General features: G+C 38.4%; 1 protein-coding gene and 1 long non-coding RNA gene across 16 annotated transcripts in view; one reads left to right on the forward strand and one right to left on the reverse strand.

The window, feature by feature from the left end:
* The window catches only part of MBNL1 (muscleblind like splicing regulator 1), a 209973-nt gene that overhangs the window by 129635 nt on the left and 64587 nt on the right, over positions 1-15751 (forward strand). The gene's annotated exons all lie outside the window — the stretch shown is intronic.
* Positions 13027-13837, reverse strand: LOC121033859 (uncharacterized). Its single transcript, XR_005792152.1, has 2 exons — positions 13438-13837; positions 13027-13193 (listed from the first exon to the last, which is right to left on the reverse strand). It is a non-coding gene; the product is annotated as an uncharacterized LOC121033859 (long non-coding RNA).

Genomic DNA, 15751 nt, shown 5'->3' on the forward strand with positions numbered 1-15751 from the left:
TTGTTAATTGTTTTGGTCAAAGATTCAGACGAAGATGGCTAAGTATCTTGCCTCTGCTCCATTTGAATTGGTAAAGGTCCCTAATTTCCTTAAGATAGACTGAAGCTAATGACATAGGATGCTTACGTTGTAAGGGAATTAAAGACCTTCTAAATAGGTGTCATTTCTAAAAGGAAACAGAGCGTAAAAACCACAGATTGGTTTTTATTCCCAGACAGGGTGAGTTAATATTAATTCTAAACAGCAATGAACTCATCTTAAAGATTTCTAGGTGTGAAGATTTTTATACTATTGGTCAGTGGCACATATGTTGTATAACTTTGAGATGAAGAGATTCCTTCACTACCCATCGCTTACTATGTTCTCTGTGTTTGAGAAGATTCCTTTTGTTACACACTTGAAGTTTAAAAGATGTGTCATAAAGTATAAAAATAGGAAGTGCCCGCAAAATCCAGCATTAACAGTTGTAGAACATATTGGTCCTTGAATACATAAAAGACAGTGCCTGAAATGATCAGAGGAAGAAAGAAAGTAGGATAATTTGAGAACTTGACACTCTCCTTATCTTCCAAATTGCTCAAATTGGACTTTTTCCTTGCATCTAAATTCAAAGTTTATCTTGAGGTCTAAGTGACACTGAGCCAGATAGAACAAATGAGGGAAAGAAGATAAGGGGAATGAACAGGAAAACAAGAGTGTGGATGGGGGGACCTTTCAGATTATTAATTGATTGCTAGGTGTCAGCCTCTAAAGAGGTTTTTGAAAGAGGTTTTATAGCTTTGTCTCATCATCCTTGCCCCAAAGGCTTGGCTAAACGTATGCACAATAAGCACCGCTTCTGATACCTTACTAATATTATATTAAGCCCTTCTTCATATGGGAGTTACTACATTTTCATATGCTGTATTTTCATATGGCTTTTACACATTTTCCTGTCTTGAGGTGTTTTTTTTTTTTTTTAAGTCATTTATGAGCGCTTATGCCCTTCAGATGTGTACGTATTCCCCAGCTCATTTGCTCCCAGCATTGAGGTACCACTGTTTTTCCCTTTGAACATTGATATGTTTTTGTTTGGCATTACACAGGAAGATTCTTTGAATAGTCAAATATTCATAAACCCATTTCAAGTTTTTAAAAATATAGAGAGATATACTGATACATATAGATATTATAGCAAGTTCTGATGCCATAGCACTTGAGAAGTACACAGTAAATAAAACAGGGGTAGAGGTGAGATATACTAAAGTGGCCTTGTATCAGAAAATGTTTCCCTGCTTTTAGACATACCCAAATGGCAGAAGTCTTACATCTTTTCCCAAACTAAGATTTCATAATAGATGTTTTCATCATAATAGGTTTTACAGCTCTAAACTCTGCCCACATTCAAAATTATTTTTTTTATTGTTTATTTATTTTTGAGAGAGACAGAGTGCAAGCAGGGCAGGGACAGAGAGAGACACACACAGAATCCGAAGCAGGCTCCAGGGCCCGAGCTGTCAGCACAGAGCCTGACGCGGGGCTCGAACTCACAAACTGCAAGATCATGATCTAAGCCAAAGTTGGACGCTTAACCCACTGAGCCACCCAGGCACCCCCCAAATTATTTGTTACAAAGCCTGGACTGAAAGATGAACACATCTAGATTTGTGGAAATATATACAAATACGGGTATATGGGAAGGTTGCAGAAGTTTATAGGTTTCCTTGTTCAACGACAGTGACATATTTTAGGCAGGGGGTAGAAAAATCCCAGGGCATGTTGAATTAGTATGTATCCTTACTTGCCAGAAAATAAAAATAAAAAACCCTGCCTGTACGTGCACACTATTGCTTTAATAAAAATTCCTGCTGATAGTTGGGATATTTAAAATTTTGATACTATGTAAAGCTATGGATACATTTTGATTGGTTACTTATTGGAATTTTATAGCAGAAGAGGGGAAGACATGATGGGCTATTTACTGGAAAATCACTTATCAGAAAATTCATTTTGGTGTTGTTGATTTAGCATATTCAGTAGTTAGCAAAATTTTATTTCATTTCATTTTTCTACATTCATATTTTAATGAAAATGTGTCTTAATTCAATGGGCAAGTGATAATTTTTTTTTCCTTTCACAGATGATAATTTCCACACGTGTTTCTATGAGAGGTGTGTTTTCATCTCTTTGATTTAAAGTGTGATCTAGTTTCGCCGTGTAACTTAGTAGAATGAGAAAAGACTCAAATCCGTGTTTCTCTAAAATGCTTAACTTTATTTCAAAGTGATCAACCCAGTCAGAGTTTGAAGGGTTTAGTTATTTGATGTCAAATAATTGTTTGATTGACTTATTACTACTTTAGTTTTCAACTGCTCTTTGATACCCTAACCTGCTTCAGGACGGGGATCCTATTTTTTTGAGGCTAGGGACATATTAAGCATTTGGTGTATTTGTCAGTTGATTTAGAAACCACTTTAGTGTAACGGAGTAGTCATAACATACTCCCTAGTTACCCCAAGGAAGGTATATTTAGATTTGTTTAGTAAGCAGAGGTGGTAATGTTTAATCAAGTAAGCAATATAAGTATGACACAGTTTGCCTTTAAACCCACTTGGCAGTAGAAAGAGCCAAATGGAAAACTAGCTGACCATTCTTCCCCTGCTTGTCTTGCGCAGTAGTTAAGCTGAATGCCACTCAAGACAATGATTTATTAAGGGCAAGGAAACATTTTTCTTTCCTAAAATCATAATGTGAACTTATGAATGTAAGAGCACATTATGAATCTATGATAGAATCCTTGCCCCTTGCCATACAATTTTAAAACAGGGATGACAAAAGCTGGAGAAAGTAAATTGTGTTAGTGAGAGGATCTCTAGGGAGATGATGGAAGTAAGACTTTACTGTACCTTCTTTGAAGCCTCAAGTAATTTGAAATGTGAAAGAGGAACTAGAACTTTGAAAATCCAAAAATAACGGGAAAACTGTTTTTCTGGAGGCTCATTTTTATTTTCATACCACTTCTTTTGTCCGTGAACGTTACTGGATATGTATCCCAGGCAGTTATGCAGAGTGAGTTATGTCTCTTCGATTTCTACACGGTATTGAGTCTCCCGGTAACCTCTCCTTCAAGGAGTGGTTCTCACCTGAGAGATAGTCGGGCCACCCTTCCGATCACACTCAGAAAGGAAGACCTGCATGATGCCACCTCTGGATTCTAGAAGCCCGTGTAACAAGGCTTTCCTGTCAGGTGGTATCAGTGTTCTGTTTCAGTGCAAGTTTCTACCAAATTTCTCTAAAATCTCTTCCTGTTATCCACTAAAAGCCTCTCCCTCAGACTACTTATACATAATAATTTTGTAGGGCACCTGGGTGGCTCAGTCGGTTGAGCGTCCAACTCCTGATTTCAGTTCAGGTCATGATCTCCTGGTTTGTGGGACTGAGCCCTGCATTGGGCTCTGCGCTGACAGTGTGGAGCCTGCTTGGGATTCTGTCTCTGTCTGTCTCTCCCTTTCATCTCCTGTTCCTCTCTCTCTCCCCTCCCCCATGCTCACGCATTCTCTCTCTCTCTCTCTCTCTCTCTCTCTCTCTCTCTCTCTCTCTCTCTTAAAACAACACAAATAATGATTCTGTACAAACCAACTTGCTTTTGGCTGCTTAGACAAGTCCTCCCACTTTCTGCAACAACCACTGCAACGGGGTACAGAGTGGCATTCCCCCTTAACCCGGGGATTCTTTTGGAGTTCACAGAACTCCTAAAGAAGTTCTTGATTTCGGTGCACATATCGAAAGGCCCCAATGTTTTATTTTAATTGCACATGCACAGTTTTCTGGACATTGAGAGCATGGCACAGAGAGGTGTCTGTGACCCTCCACGGCTTAAGAGCTGTTTACATGTTCTGTATAGAGCCAGAGAGTATTCTGAAAATAGCATAGATCTGAAAACTTTTGGTTATAGAGGAATACTGTTTCATGAATAGAGAATACATTAGATGAAATTAGACGAGCTGGTGTAAAGGATCCATTGTAACGAGATCAACAAAGGTTTGTTATCCCTGTGGAATAGCTGCCACGGGACTAATTCCCGAGTGACCACTCCCGAGTTGTTTTTGGAGGAATCCTCTGGGCAGTTTTGCACTGTACTCATGCGGAGGCTGGAAGATGAATGCTAAATTTTTAGTTTGCAGATGTGGTATGATACACATCAGGGTTCTTTTACCTTGAAGACTCTTGCTGTCATGTTGGAAAAATCACATGAACGAAAATGATTTAGAGAGTGTACCTTTAATTGGTGACTAAGAGAAAGTGGTTTTACCTTCGCTTCCTTCAGATTCCCTTTTTATGTGACGGCCGTCGAGCACATGTGTATTGCACTCATAGCACCTGAGTAAATCCAGGCCATTAAAGGGGGGTTTAGATTTATTATTTATTAAGATTTATCATTTAGTTAGATTAAATGAGAATTGGACTTTGCAGCCTGTGTTAGTTATTTGGGAAACAAAGCGACAAACATTTTCATACCACTTTTAAAAATGTAAAACGTACGTCATTTATATTTGAATTACTATAGACACCGTATGCTTAGTGTGCAAGAGAAGTTTATAATGTTTTATTTTAGGAACAGTTACACTTGAGAGGGGGCGGTGGATGGAGGTCCGCTCTAGCAAACTCTGAGAAAATGCTTCTTAGTGGAGTAGCTACCAGTCATGGTACATTTTGTCCATATATCAGGGTATAGTAAAAACTTTTAAAAAATTACCTTTCATATGTAGAATAACCCTTTATCCCCAAAGAGCATTGCTCCCAGGTTTGTTTGTTTGTTTGTTTGTTGTTGTTGTTTTGCCTGGCTAGAGAGTTATAGAAAAATAATCGAAGACAAAATGTATATGGTTTGAAAAGAATACGATTCAAATGAGTTTTAGAAGTTACCTTTTTTAAAATTACATTTCATTGTCAATTTAAAACCCATTAAACTGAATGACAGTAATGACGGTACTCTACAAGCAACACATCTTAGAAAAAAGAAACTAAACAACCAGTAGATTACAGCCTGAGTGTTTAACATGCTTTCAGGCAGCCTGGCATGGTGCTGGTTGTTGAACCACATCAGGCAGGCACTGAAGCAGGTTCTTTTCAATGCTCACGGGCAGGTGCAGACTTTATATGATGTTTGCTTTCCAACTTTTGATTTTAAAACTTGAAATCTAAATCTGTAGAGGGAGGACCTTCTTGCGCGATAAAACAGACATTCTTTTGTGTTGCTTGGGAAATGTCTAATTGTATAAGCCCATACTGTCCGGTGTTTATAATTCTGAACTTTGTACCAGTAGATAGGCTGTTTCCGGAGTTGCCCAATTGTTTATCTGAGTATCGCTTGCAGATTTGATTCTTTGGTGGGCATGTTCTCATACAGCTTATTTAGTTAGTTGTTGTCTACTCTTTAGGCCTGAAAGGAAGACCAAAGAGTGATCGTGTAGTTTTAAGAATTACTTAATACTTTCTTAATGTAACGCAAGAGAGGTTATACATCTCTAGGAGAATCTCAGAAAGAGAACTCTTCCTGGTTCGCAGCAGGCAGTACTTAGTTTCAAGATGTGATTTGCATCTTTAATTGGAAAGGTAAATAGCTTAAGGCTTTTTAAAAAATGAATTTGTAAGGTATTTTAAAATAAATGCCTTTTTTTTTTCAAGAATATTTCTTCTTGTATTTAGGTTTTTCTTAGGTTAAATCTTCCAAGAGCCATTGTTGCTGTAAGTAAATAAAGTCATCTCTAGCCCTCTTTGGTGTGGGAGAAAATACTCACAAAGGGAAGACAGAGAAGAATTTATAGGCCTGGAACTCTCACATACCTTGTAATATTTTAATTCAGGTGATCTTCTATGATTAAAAAACTTAAGCTCCTCTTTCCTAACTACTCTCTTTCATCTAAAACTCAATTAAAATCTGTTATAAATAATCATACCATTGCTGAATAATCAATGGCATACAATATTAATGTATTAATTAAGTATTCTATCAGCTCCTTTCCCCCATGAATGGGTAATTCTGTGCTCAACTGATGAAGGAATAAATAATTTTTAATTTTCATCAGTCATAGGATGACTTCATTTTATACATAATGAATCAAGTCACATCATAATAGATTGAGCCTTTCAAAAGACAAATTTTCAATGTGTCACTTGCTTTTTGTGCAGTGATATTGAAATGAGTACAATCTGGGAACTGCATGATAGAATTTCTACAAAACATTAATATTTATCTTCTGGGTCACCACCTGAAGACTGATAGCACTATGTCCAGAATTCTTGTCATGGGCTATGTTAGTAAAACAGTAATAAAAGTGATAAAGTAGTTCACTATTTTATATCCTGTGGCTGGTTATGGTCATCTGGCTAGAGTCTAACCCATATTAATCCCTTGAGTCAACAGTCAGGAACATTCAATGATGTACTTAAAATACTTTTTAACATGTGGTATTTAGAGTGTTTAGAATGTCAAAGGATCCTTTGTAATGATCTTCCCCTTGAGTAATTCAAAAGCTATTTTTAAAGTTATTTTTCAAAGAGCACAGTGTTTGAAGACTTTCAGAAAATATAAATCTAGGAGAGTACTTTGGGGGGGAAAAAAAGCTGAGTTTTAGGAAAAAAAAATCACACCATACACTGAAGTGATATATTACTCAAATAATCTGTAAAAAATTTCGAGAAAACAGTGTATGTGTTCATTTTTGGTTGAGAAAAGGAACTTTTCTTTTTTTACGAACAAGAGAATGTGTTTGATGCTCCCTTAGGGAGCTACACTCCTCTCTATAATTGTGTTTTTCACATTTTATGTTCAAATGTAAATGACTAAAGAGAAAGCATGACATGTTCATATTTTTCATAGAACATATTAAAGCCTGTTTCTATGGCAACAACTTTTAATTGGCAAATCCCATTCTGTCAGTACTCTCAAGCTTATTTTTCTTGGGTACACTGAATTGTTAGAAATGCTTCACAAAGTACAAGTTAGATTTGGCATTGTTCTTTGGCAAGAAAGGTGTTCACAGTCAAGGGTGTATTTTGTTTAATAATTTAGCTATAGAATGTTCTTGTGCTAGGTTGCTGTAGAGATGATACATCTATCTGGACAGCCTGTTGTGTATCAAGAAACCTGGGGAGGATTGATACAGACACTCGACTTGCAACTTGTGTTATTTCGCAGAGGTGAAGTAGGCAACTGTCTCACCTGGCAGAAGGAACAGAATTAGAAAAAAAAAAATTAAAATCTTTTCGGGCTGTATTTCAGACGTTTAAAACAGTATAGCTGTGGTTCCTTATGGCCCTGACTTTAATACTATAGAGTAGATTGATTTATTAAAAACAAACATAGTTTGCTGCCTGTTTCTCATAAATTTTATCTCTTGAATCAATGCGGTGCAGAATGTTGAAGCAGGTATTTGGTATGTTGGTTTCAGCTACCGCAGTGTTATAAAAATAGATTAAGTAAACAGACACAGCAGGCCAGTGCAGCTTGGATTTTGAACTCTTCTGAGACCCAGTATAACTTTAATAGTGTATCAGTGTGGGGAGAAAGAAATATGAATCCCCAATGTAATTTTAATATTATATAATGAAAGAAGAATGATTTTTACAGCATGGAATCAGGTGTTGTAACTATTATAATTCTTTCAGAGAGCTTTATCTGAAAGCTTCAATTTTTAAGCTATTCTGGTCTACTATTCCGGTCTGCTGTGTATTTTTTTTTTTTTTTTGCCTTTGCTATTTTTATATCACTGCAGTAGCATAACCCTGCACCAAGCACAAGACAGCATTGCAGTTGGTGTCTAATGTAAAACTGTTATTAAACGAAAGCTAAGAAAGCAGATCCTTGGAAAGAAGGGAATTGTCTACATTGAAGACTCACAATATTAAAATTAAATTTGTCTTCAAAAAATTAAAATATGAAAAGAGTAAATGACAGTGTATGTTTCCTCCTTCAAAAGTCGTGATTTCATATAGTCAGGCACTAAGATGTGTTTAGTCACCCCCTTTTAATTATTCTTCTCTTGTTGCAGATTTTCAGTAAAAGTGTTCCTTTCTCGTATGTGCTCTTTGTCTCCTAAAAGTGTTCTCATTGCATTTTTCATTAACAAATGACTGTGTTGTTTCATCAGAAGTCACAGAAAGCATTTATGTCTGAATAGTTCAGCCTCACCTTGGTAAAGTACCATTGTACCCTTCTAATCCACATATGTTTCCTGTGCAATTCTGATTCTCCTAATAGTAAAATTAAATATATATAGGAAACAAATAATGAATACTTGCTATCTGTGTGTGTAATAGGTATATGCATATACCTGCTCGTGTGTCTCCCGTAGCCTCAGAAAGCTGATTAAAGGTTACTATTAATTTATTTAAAGACTGGTAAATCAACTTACAGAGCCATTCCCGAAATGCATGAGAGAAGTTAACAGTAAGAATAGAGATTAGGTGGCCTATAGCTGCCTAATTCTCTGAGCTCCATTCTCTGAGCTGTTGGCATTCAATATTGTTTTATAGGCTAACAGGATTTCCCTAGACTCTATACATTCATGTAGTTTTTGGATATTCAGGAACAATCCCTGTATTTGATTGTGTTGGTGCTTGGGAGGAAACTGAAGCCCTGTGCTCTGAGTAGGCTTGGTGACTCAGCTAGGGAGGGCACCTAATTGGCCACCCACCTCAGTACATGATTGTTGACTGTTCACATAAACAGCAAGTCTGATGAAGGGGGCACTTCCAAAGGCCTGGGGGACATAAAATTTTAAAATGTCAAGGATCTTTTCATACCAGTACTGTACAAACAGGATTTGAAAAATGAAAAAAAAAAATAGCAAAGATTAGTGAAGGCTTTTAGATTCAGCTTTCATAATCCTAAAAGTCCCAGTCTTGTAATTGAGTGGAACCACGTTCCTTCTATCTGCTTTCTACCCCCAGTTCCTATACTGAGAGCATCCGCCTAGGTCATGGGTGCTTCTGATTCCCAGTTCAGGTCTTATGTCTACCCACCTGCATCCAGTCCGGGGTTTATGTCTTTGAAGATGTACGACTAGACACCCTATGGGAAAAAGGTAGGGCTGAAGGGGGCGTAGAATTTTGTGGGAAATGGCCAGTGATTCTGGTTCAGAGACCTAGCAGTTGAAAGTTAAAGCCGGAAATCTGGAAACGTTTCACTGACAGTGTTTGGGAGGTATTCCCTTTAGCACATCTCATAGTCTACATGTATATTACTCACATAGGTATATAGGTAAATGAACTAATGGAAACAGTATCTTTACTTCGTGAATCATGCTCTAAAATGAGGGAAGGGAGGAAAACTTGGTGATAATGGAGTCGTTTCTGAGTTACTGGAAAATATGAACGTAGACCTTAATAAAGATTAATAATAAACCTTTTGTGGTTTAGAGCCTAATTCACTTTCATTTATCCTTCCGAGTTCACATAAAATATTTTATAGACCTTGAATGGGGATTAATTTCCGCCCTTTATTTATCTCTGTGAATTGATCTCTTTGTGTACACATACGTACACAAACGTCCATGTCTCGCTCTCTGCACACACACAGACACATACGTATAAATGGATGTAAATGGGTGGTAGTCCTCTGGTAACTTGGTCTGAGTGGAAATTAGGCATTTTGCCTTCTTTCTTGCATTGGTGCTGTGGAACAGCAGTGCAGGAGCTGTGACTGTGGAAAACCACCTCCCCGCCGCCACCCCCCCCCCCCGCCACTGCCACTTACCAGAACAATAAACCAAGGCCATCAAAATGCACTTATGTAAGAGAGAGACTGGAAAACTTTCACCTAACACATCCAGATAAACTTATAATAAGAACAATTATATTCTAGTGGTATTTTCTAGGTGCTAGGAATTGGCTTTATACAAACTTACATTTAACTCCTCATAACTCACATAGCAGGTAGATAGTATAGTTATTCCCATTTGATTGATGAGGAAACTGAGGCCCTGAGGTTTATGAGGTATTCATGAGGTCACAGGGTTGTTAAGTGACAGAGTGGGATTTGAACCCGAATGTATCTTTCCGCTTTTTGAGCACCCACTATCTAAGTACTGTGGAGGAATTTTGCAGCGTTTTACACATACAGGAAATCTTTCTTGGAGAAATTAAAGAATTTCCTAGAATGGATAATGATGGTCCCAAATTTGAAACACGAAGTCGTCACTTCTAGGAGCAAATGTGTTACGTAATGGTGTAAGCTTCTGTTCACAGGTTTCTGACATTACCCTTCAAACTCCTGACCTCCTTGCGACATCGCCATTTTTTCCTTCCAGATCCTCATACCTGTAAACCTTCATCCTTCTGACCTTGTCGTTTGCATTTGAGAACTTGGTTCATACAACTTTCCCAAAAATCACACATGAACTGACAATGCTTCTTACTTACAGCTCTAGAAGACTTTTGAGAGGAAAGTTCATAGTATTTGGGGGCGTCATTTTGCATGTTTTTTATTCCCCGGGCATTTAGCTCCTGCCTGACATAGTTTGGTTTAGCATTCTGCTAAACATACACCAGGCATTATTTCAGTGGTGTTCCTATATAAAACACCTTGGCATAATTCACAATGAAAAACAGGGTATATCTGAGGGAAGAAAAATCAGATTTGATCGGCCAAGTGCTGACATCCTAATTGGAAGCAGTGAGAAGTAGCATACAATTGCCTCAGGCATGCTGAATCAGTTTATCTATCCCGTTTCCATCCCCAACTCACAGGGAAGCGTATTTTTAAAAATTTTTTTTCAACGTTTATTTATTTTTGGGACAGAGAGAGACAGAGCATGAACGGGGGAGGGGCAGAGAGAGAGGGAGACACAGAATCGGAAACAGGCTCCAGGCTCCGAGCCATCAGCCCAGAGCCTGACGCGGGGCTCGAACTCACGAACCGCGAGATTGTGACCTGGCTGAAGCCGGACGCTTAACCGACTGCGCCACCCAGGCGCCCCTGAAGCGTATTTTTAAAATTCTGATGAATTCTATTTTGGGTAGAAAGGCTAAATTTGCAGGGAATTGGTAATAAAGGATTGGCATTCTCTTAGCTTTTATCATCTGAATGAATTGCAAATGGTTCTTCAGAGTTTCTCTTACTGAGCATGGGTTACAAATATAGGGAGCATCAGTAAGTCCCTTCTTTGGTTAAAAAGAAAGCATGTTTACATTGTAAATAGCAAGTAGCGACACTGTGTGATAGAAATAGCAACAAGAGGTCTTTAAAGATGGGCTTTATTTTTTAGGATATGGTTCCCTCCTTAGGTAATTCTGTATCCATATTAACAAGTAGTTCCCTTCTTACTGCTGCAGGATGTTTCTATTAAACCTTTCAGAGCTTCTTTCTGAGACAAAAATTGAGAGCTGTACTTGATATAGATCTAGTGCAGTGGTGTTAATGGGGGCAGAGTTGAACTCATTGAGTCCATTGTACATATTTACATTTTGTGCTATTTCAAAACTCAGAAAACGAATGGAATGCTTTTGGAAACCAACCAGGCTTACACCTACTTTGCCTCTCTGAATAAACAACCACCCTAGAATTTCTGCTTTTGTTAAGCAGCAGCAAGAAATACAAAGCATTCAAAGTGTTAATCTTTAATTTGTGACTAATGTATGTTTGCTTGAACATTTATTCTTACCCAGTCCCTTTCTGTTTTTGGCAAAATTACATAAGATACACAGCAAGAAGGAACATATATTACCAAAGTAGCCTTTCAGAATATTTCAGCGTTCCACCAATACTGTCACATTCTTCTGAAAGGTTAGCTGCTCCCGCTTTTTGCAGTAACGTAAAGGAAACTTCATATAAGATGCAAAAGTATGCCTGATAATTCATCCGAGTTGAAAATCCCAAGGCCCTTTGTCTGCTTTTACCAGGAAACATGCCTGTGCAGATGGCCTGTTGAATTTTCCAGCATTTTACTGTGATATACAATTTGTTGCCTGAGATTCTAAGTTTCTGAAGTGCTGTTATCTTGTGTCTTTGAGGTACCTCCTAAAAGGAGTCCAGGATGCCTCGCCTAGATGTCAGAGGAGGGTGACCAAAGTCCTGTATGTAGTAAACGAAGCTGTCCTTCCAACGCAGCTCTTACTGGGCTGTCTCCCTGTCCTGTGTCATTCCTTCCTCAAATCCGCTTTATGTGAGCCCGTTTTCTTGATCAAGCTCTGAGATCCTACCAAGCAGTGACATCGTATTCCCAGTAAAGTAGGTATAGAAGGGGCTCCTGGACATTGAATGACTTGTAAATCAGTGACATAGATTACAAACACACGTTATCTTGCAGCTGGACTCTGTCCTAGTGGATTGTTTGATCCAAGGCTGATCCCAGGTTCCAGAACATTTTTAAGGGGCATGATTATTCCAGTCCTTTCATTTTCTTAGGGTTGAACCTACCACAGAATGGCAACAAATAGCTAGAAGTCTCGAGAACCATACTGGACTACTAGGTAAGAAAGCCACCAACTTATTTCCTTTTTCAAGAGAATGAATGGGTGGAATACAAAATCCTCTCCAGATCTGAAAAAATTTCCTTTAACTATTTGAGTCCAACTTTATTCATCCCCCCCTTTTTTTTTTTAATTTTTAACCATTCCTTTTATTTATTTATTTATTTATTTATTTATTTATTTATTTATTTAGAGAGAATGACTAGGGAGAGGGGCAGAGGGAGAGAGAGAATCCCAAGTAGGTTCCACGTGTGGAGCCTGATGCGGGGCGCAATCCCATGACCCTGGGATCATGACTGAGTCAAAGTCAAGAGTCGGATGCTCACTGACTGAGCCACCCATGTGCCCCTATTCCTTCCTCTTTTTGAGGAAGTTTCTCATGAAGTGAGATGCCACTGATGCCTCCCACATCTGATCTCTTTACTAGTGGAAATTGCATTTTGTGTTTCTTTTTCTATCTTCTGTCACCCAGCATAGTGATAAGCTAATAGGCAATGAATATATATTCATTAAGAGATGTAAAAACAAGGTATTAGCAAAATTGTAGATCTAGTTTCCTTTTTTCTATGTATATACAACAGTTGGTGCAGTAAATTTGAATGTTACTTGCAAAGAAACGTCAGTTATTTGTAGAAATTGTTTTCTCAAAAGAATCGTTTTTTTTTTTTTTTTTTTGGCCTCAATTCTTATAAATACCACTTGTAGTAGGAGGCATAAAGTGATTTTAAATATTGCTTTACCTGGGGCGCCTGGGTGGCTCAGTCGGTTAAGCGTCCGACTTCGGCTCAGGTCACGATCTCGCGGTCCGTGAGTTCGAGCCCCACGTCGGGCTCTGGGCTGATGGCTCAGAGCCTGGAGCCTGCTTCCGATTCTGTGTCTCCCTCTCTCTCTGCCCCTCCCCCGTTCATACTCTGTCTCTCTCTGTCTCAAAAATAAATAAACGTTAAAAAAAAATAAAAAAAAAATAAATAAATATTGCTTTACCTAAGAACCTCTCTGAAAAATGGTGCCTAATTTATAGAGCTTTCACAGTTATTGAGAGTAACCAGTTTAGTATGAATCTGTTTTTATTACCAACATCCAGTTCATCCTACATGGTTTTCTAAGATGAACATATAGCTTTTAAAATCAAGAGTATCAGATAGATTTTCTTCACGACATCATCCAAAGCGAGAACCATTGACATCTGCTCTTATTTTTATAGTGGCAACACTAATACCTTGGGGCAAAATTGAGTTTTGTTTTTTTTTTTTCCCAAAGGGTAACAAAGACAACTTTGTTTATGGATTTCACACGAATTGACTATGACATATTGATATACAGTTAACAACAACTGACATAGTGAATTCATGTGAAATCCATAGTGTAACATAATGTGTATTGTGGCGACAGCTATGAGAAGTCTGACTGTGTTTATATACAATGAAAAGGGTCCTCAGAGATTGTTTTCTTAACTGATGCATTTATTTTTATTTTTATTTTTTTTTTCAACGTTTATTTATTTTTGGGACAGAGAGAGACAGAGCATGAACGGGCGAGGGGCAGAGAGAGAGAGGGAGACACAGAATCGGAAACAGGCTCCAGGCTCTGAGCCATCAGCCCAGAGCCCGACGCGGGGCTCGAACTCACGGACCGTGAGATCGTGACCTGGTTGAAGTCGGACGCTTAACCAACTGCACCACCCAGGCGCCCCTTAACTGATGCATTTTAAACACTACTGGCTATTTGAATTTCAACTTGATAGTATCTTTGTTCTAAATATAGCCTGCCAAGTTTGTTTATACAGTACGTAGAAATCAGGCTGATGAGTCTCCATTGTTTTAATTATTCTGTGACTTTGTACAAATTACTTAATTTCACAGGCTCTCAGAATTCTTGTCAGCAAATGGGAGAAGAGGGTAACAGTATTTATTTAACGCTTTGGCTCAATGTGAGCTGAGAGAAACCAGGCTTTACCCTCATGGATCTTATATCCCTAGTGGAATCATTCAGTCAGTAAGAAAACATATAAATAAGCACCATAAGAACAGGATGACCAGTGCTCTGAGGGAAATACACAGGAGCAGTAGTCCGATGGAGTCTGGTTCTGGGAGGACTTTAGCTGAGTAGATTCTATCTACTTCTCAGTCTGGAAGCACATAGACAATGAATGATACTGTCTTTTCCCTTTATCATCCACAGTTTATTTCTTACTTTCTATGTAACCATTGTGTTCGTAATTTATAAAACAAAAAATATGGATGGGTAGCTTTTATTTTGTTTTATAAATCTAAGATTTCCAAGCAGATATTTAATGCTCCAGGGTTAATAAGAGTGAGTAGGTACATTTTCATCTCTTCAGAGGGTAATATGAATTATTGTAAACTCAGGTATCATATGGCAGTCCTGATTGTTGTTGAAGTCTGCTTTAATTCTCTGCCCTTTTGGTATATAATACATTTCACGGAGCACATTGGTGTGCTAGCTTACCTTTAACCCGCTTGAACAGATTAGTGCTACTGTTTTGTCTTAGATTGTTAGGTACCATAAAACCACAGGAACCGCCATTAGTCTTGAATTTGTTTAATGAGTGCAGATCTTTCTATACCCTTATGACTTAGGTCATCTTTACCATGAGTGTCTTCCTGAAATTCAAGTAGTCCTCAGCAAAGACATCCAGTGAATGGATTCACCTTGCTTATAAAGTAGATTTCCAAACTAGGCGTTTAGATTACTTCCGCTTACTTCGCTTTGTCAACCTTAAAAATTAAACAATGAAGGTTACTGAGCAGCAAATTAGTTTATTTGGAAATAGCAAAGGAATTTCAATTCAAAATAGGCAAACTCTGGCGAACCGTTGGCAAGTCTGGAGAACAAAAGGAGGAGAGCATCCCTTTATAGAGGGAAGGAGGAAGTTGGGAGGCGTTGTTTTGAACAAAAGTTTATTGGAGGAAAATGAGAGTTCCTAATGATGACGGCTTCTCATTGGCAGCAGGCGAGGGCAGCTTACTGTTGCCAGGCAGAAAGGAAATCTTCCTTCTGCCTCCTGAAATATGCAGGCTGACCAGGTGACAGTGCAGGAGAGCTCCCCCTTAATGGCTTCCCGACTCCATTTTGAATGAGGTTTCCTTTTCTCACTTTCACAGCCTGAACTCTCTGTGAATATACCTCCCCTGAATAAAGCATTCATCTCTCTTAGGCCAGTGAGAGAGTGGCTGTTTAGCCACTGGCTGTCGAATGTCCTGAAATCCCACCCGTGTGCTATTTTACCACTTAGACCCTCTGGCTGTTTGGATTACTGGGAAGCCGCCTGTGTTAC

This window comes from Herpailurus yagouaroundi, unplaced genomic scaffold (assembly GCF_014898765.1).
Source record: "Herpailurus yagouaroundi ecotype Mexico unplaced genomic scaffold, PumYag 159, whole genome shotgun sequence".
NCBI classification, from domain to species: Eukaryota; Metazoa; Chordata; class Mammalia; order Carnivora; family Felidae; genus Herpailurus; species Herpailurus yagouaroundi.